The sequence below is a fragment of the Falco peregrinus genome, chromosome 6 (assembly GCF_023634155.1).
Source record: "Falco peregrinus isolate bFalPer1 chromosome 6, bFalPer1.pri, whole genome shotgun sequence".
Lineage (NCBI taxonomy): Eukaryota > Metazoa > Chordata > Aves > Falconiformes > Falconidae > Falco > Falco peregrinus.
Window position 1 is genome coordinate 19352499 of NC_073726.1, and position 5583 is coordinate 19358081.

General features: G+C 41.3%; 1 pseudogene; it reads right to left on the bottom strand.

Moving 5' to 3' along the window:
• Window positions 1-3538: 3538 nt before the first annotated feature.
• Window positions 3539-5161, bottom strand: LOC129784710 (uncharacterized; annotated as a pseudogene).
• Between the last annotated feature and the right edge of the window lie 422 nt (window positions 5162-5583).

Below are 5583 nucleotides of genomic sequence, written 5' to 3' on the forward strand. Positions count from 1 at the left end.
TTCAAGAAAATTCTGAAGAAGAGATATAGAGGTAAAAGGGAGGTTATCTGTGATCAAATGAAAAATAAATGTTTTAATGACAACAGTTTTTGAGACTCAATAGTGGAAATAAACAGGGACAAACTTGAAGCTAGTCTAAACTGGATTCAAATCAGTGGTCCATAACCATGTATGACAGTGAGATATTTCAAAGCAAGACACAAAAGTTCCCAAATCTCATTTTGAAATAACATATATAACTAGAAGACCTCTTCCTGACCCACTAATTTTGGAAGATGTTAGTCTGTGACTTTCTCCATAATGTTCGTAAATTGATGGAAGAAACCAGGACCTGGTCATCACATTTCTGCCTGGGATTTCCTGGACTGTGATACACACACACATTGCACAAATGCCTACTGCATGAGAACGAGCCATATGTGCTCCAGACCTGTTGAACACACAGTGAAAAATCAGATCAGTTGTAAATTCTGTACAAATGGCCCAGTTCTTGTTCATTTACTTAAAGAACATTTCCATCGGACTGTTGTAGAGGCTGTTGCGCCTGCTAGTCCAATCCAGGAGTCAGGACTTCACTTGACCATTACTTCCTTCCAGATCTGCTCTGGCAAGATAATTGTTCTGCATCTGCTCTGAGACAGACTGGTACCTAGCTCTCTAACTGTGATCAAACAGAGCGTGGAGTAAAGAGTTCCTTAACTGTTCCTTTCGTAGACATGCTGGCAATGTGGCAGGTCTTTGAGGATTACACCTACACAATGAATGAGGCAGGAATACCTGCCCACAGTTCAGCAGCTTACACATTTTGATTCCTCTGTAAAAGTGCTTAATCTGGACTTCAATGATTAGACTGTATTTTAGTACCAGAATCCTCATATTTCTTGCATTTTACTTTCTGAAGCAAAAATCACCAGGGATGACATTTTTATTTTTTTCTTTCAATGGCTTAATCACTTAAAATCCTTTGAAAGACTTCGTCAAAGCAGAGTCCACAAAATCATTTGAAGAGAGCTTAATAAGAAACTAAATGGAAACTATGGCATACAATTGTATTGTTCACAAAAAGATAACATCAAATACCCGTTTTACACAAAGCAACCAGGAAATGATCAGCTAGATTCTGATACTTTTACTGCAATAGTGATACCTAATCTGGTAAGTAGCTACTTCGAAAGAAATAAAAATAAGCTCAAAGTTTTCACTTTAAAAATAAGTGACAATATTTGAAATTAATTAATGTATTTTTTTGAGAATATCAATCAATAAATGAAAATTATGATTTTCTTATAAATCATTGTTTAATCAGTCTTTTGGCTCTTTGAATAAAAGTAGATCAATCCCAAGATCAACGTGAAAGAAAAACATTACAGTTTAAGCAAGTAGGGGAATATATTGGTCATTTAAAACCTATCCTGATGAAATTAATGATTTATAACGAACTGTAAAAATCTCTGTTTAGAATATTAACTAAAGGAATATGGCTTTACTTTATGTATCATTCTAGAACCTGCTCTAACCAAAAATATACCAGTAATCTGTCAGATGTCACAACTATGTCTTCAGCATTACTAGGGAGATTACACAGGAGTCAGTATAGACTTTGGATATTATTACCCTTTCTTGATTTGGGATATTTTGTGGGGGTAAAGCTAAGGAATATTGTCTATATCCAAGGCTGAGACCTCCAAATACCTCTCGTGAACCTGTTTGATAGCTGAAAGATTATACATGGCTATTGACAGAGTTTGGATTTAAGAATCAGATTTAGGTAGACTCAGTTGTCTTTTGGGGGATAGCTATGTTTTAATTCTGACTTTACAGAAAATTGGGCTTCCAACTTTATCTTCTCTGGATTTCACCTGAGGCAGGTGCCTGAACTGATGTTAACTTCCCTCCCCAAGTGACACAATTCTGCATAAGAAGTTAGTGGCACCTTTTTAGCTGCAGATATGACTAAAATGCCCTATTTTCCCTTAGCCATTCTGCCTGATTTTTGCGTGTCACATTGTCATTATATTCTGGATTTGTTGTCTAGGTTATGACACACAGTTATAACAAAATTCTTTGCTGGCAGCTTATCTTGTAATAATGAGGCACTTTCACATTAATTGCAGAACGTAGCACTGGAGATGTTCAAGAGGGGTCAAAAGGATTTGAGACAACTGGAGATTCTGTACATAATTTTCAGACTTGATTGTTCAAATTTAAGTTCTTCAATCCCTGTATAGGAACTGTAATAAAAATGGCTTTATTTTCAAAGGAATTTATACTACCTCAGAATCTCCTTTGAGGAGTCTACCCATGCTTATATGTGAGATTTAGGTGTGTATCTCTGACAACTGGAATGAAAGCATATTGTGGCAGACTAACTTTGACCATAAAGATGCCTGCCTTAAGTTAGAAGAACGGTATCGGATCTAACAAGCTTCATGTCAAAACAGCAAAAGCCTTCCTCTTCCTACAATGACACTAACAATAAATAACACATCCTCACTTCTTCCATGTCTCAACACAAACTGTGAATGTGGGACTTTGCTTCCCACTGATCAATGAGAAGGGAAGAAACTGTGAATAATTCACCTGCCTATGTTCCCTGGCACTTCCCAACCATATAGTGTGCAACTGAAAATGAAGGCGATTGGTGTAGCATAGCTATGGTATACCTAGTGGCTCTATTTCAGCTACGGTGGCTCTGTTTCTCCTCAGAACCCAAAGGAATTGCTGTGACATAAATTGCTATGTACAACACTGAGGAACTTCTCCACACTGATCAATCTAACTGCAATTTATGTGCAAGAACCATGAAATGATGCTAAGTTATTCTGGCACCTAATAAGTGAATAAGATGACATTTTTCTCTGATTGAAAGCCCACAACTCTTTAATTATAGAGCACTGGGCCAAACCCATCTTCATTTCATGCATTTAGGTTGACCATAATGGGTTTTCTTCTTATTATTTGGATCAAATTTTCAGCTTACTTCTTCATTCTGAGCCCCTTGCAAAGACTTTAACAATGGATCTTCCAGCACAGACATCACTCTTGGTTACCTCTCCAAAATCATGGCAGAAAACAGTCTAACATCCTTCTGATCAGCTGGGAGGGCTGATATTAATAACCAAAAGGGAGAGTAAATTACTTAAATTATTTGTTATATTGTCTCAGTTTCTAAATTTTGGATGCTAGCTGTAGGTGATATGCTAACATGCACTGATGTCAGTATTTGTATTGCTGCTTTTCTTCTCAAAAAACGTTCTCAGAGGCAGAGAATAGTTTGTGTCTTCAGAGACAGGTCATAAATTATTCAGGTAATTTATTATTCTGACAATTACCTTGGCATTTCCAGCAGTTCTTGCAAAAATTGGTAAGTAAAAAGACCCAAAAAATTAGTTTTTGCACTACTCATGACAACACCGTTCAATGAACTTCCTTGCTTATTGTGTCTGCAGAACACCATAGAATCATAGAATCCTTCAGGTTGGAAAAGACCTTTAAGATCATCCAGTCCAACTGCTAACCCAGGACTGCCAAGTCGCCGCTAGACCATGTTCCTAAGCACCACATCTACACATCTTTTAAACACCTGCAGGGATGGTGACACAACTGCCTCCCTGGGCAGCCTGTTCCAGGGCTTGACCACCCTTTCAGGGAAGAAACTTTTCCTAACATCCAACTTAAACCTCCCCCTGGCACAACTTGAGGCCATTTTCTCTTGTCCAATTTCTTGTCGCCTGGGAGAAGAGACCGACCCCCAGCTGCCTACAGCCTCCTGTCAGGGAGCTGCAGAGAGCAGTAAGGTCCCCCCTGAGCCCTCTCCTCTCCAGGCTGAACAGCCCCAGGTCCCCCAGCTGCTCCTCACCAGACTTGTGCCCCAGACCCTTCACCAGCTGCGTTGCCTCTCTCGGGACACGCTCCAGCACCTCAACGTCCCTCTTGTAGTGAGGGGCCCAAACCAGAACCCAGTATTTGAGGTGCGTCCTCACCAGTGCCCAGTGCAGGGGGAAAATCACTCCCCTAGTCCTGCTGGCCACACTGTTTCAGATATAAGCCAGGATGCTGGTGGCCTTCTTGGCCACCTGGGCACACTGCTGGCTTATGTTCAGCTGGCTGTCAGCCCTCCAGCAGATCAGCGCTCCCTCCCGACTTGGTGGCATCTGCAAAGTTACTGAGGGTGTACTTGATCCCCTCATCCAGATTGTTGATAAAGATATTAAAGAGAACCGGCCCCAATACTGAGCCCTGGGGAACACCACTTGTGACCGGCCACCAGCTGGATTTAATTCCATTCACTATTGCTCTTTGGGATTGGCCATGCAGTCAGCTTTTTTACATACATAAACTATACCCATCCAAGCCATGAGCAGCCAGTTTCTCCAGGAGAATGCTGTGGGAAATGTTGTCAAAAGCTTTGTGAAGGTCCAGGTAGACAACATCTACAGCCTTTCCCTCAGGCACTACGTGGGTCTTCTTGTTGTAAAAGGAGATCCGATTCATCAAACAGGATCTGCCTTTTGTAAACCCATGCTGGCTGGACCTGATCCCCTGGTTGTCCTGCACATGTCATGTGAGATAGCACTCGGGATGTTCTGCTCCATAACTTTCCTGGCGCTGAGGTCAGGCTGGCAGGCCTGTAGTTCCCTGGATCCTCCTTCCTGCCCCTCCTGTAGATGGGTGTCACACTGGCTAACCTCCAGTCTGCTGGGACCTCCCCAGTTAGCTGGGACTGTTGGTAAATGATGGAGAGCAGCTTGGAGAGCCCCTCCCCCAGCTCCCTCAGTGCCCTCGGGTGGATCCCGTCCGGCCCCATAGACTTGTGCGTGTCCAAGTGGAGCAGCAGGTCACTGACTGTTCCCTCCTGGGCTGTGGGGACTTCATTCTGCTCCTCGTCATCCCTGTCTTCCAGCTCAGGGGGCTGAGTACCCAGAGGGTAACTAGTCTTGCTATTAAAGACTGAGGCAAAGAAAGCATCGAGTACCTCAGCCTTTTCCTCATCCCTTGTGGCTGATGTCTCTCCCTGACAAGCCATCAGTAATCACACCAGCCATTTCACCGTGTTGACAGCCTGTTTCCGATGCACAATGAGGGACACTGAATGAATCAGAACAATGGGGAAATGTGACAATGACATCACTCTGTCAAGAAGATACAGTTTGGAGGGCATAACGGCAGTGATATGTTTTAGTCGTCAAGGTAGCAATGTGTTTGTTGACAAGAATGTTTTATATTAGCCATAAAAACATATTCTTTATTGCAGGTCAGTTACACCGAAGTGTGAAATGGTGCAAATTAAAGATGGAGCACTCATTGTTAATAATTAGTATCCTATTTTTAAAGCAGAAGTTTGCTATAGTTCTAAGAGAATTTTCACTTCCTTTTTTCTTCTTTTCCCTTTTTTTCATCGAAGTGTGCTTTTATAGTTCTTATTATTATTGGAAAGTACCTGTTTTCTTATGAGCAATATTGACTCATTTTTTTATTTCCTTAGGAAAGGGCTACCATTTAATCCAGAAACAGTTTACAAAGGAAGTAAATCTTCCATTGGATTTTTGGATGGGTTTACTTACACAATTACAAATAAATGAA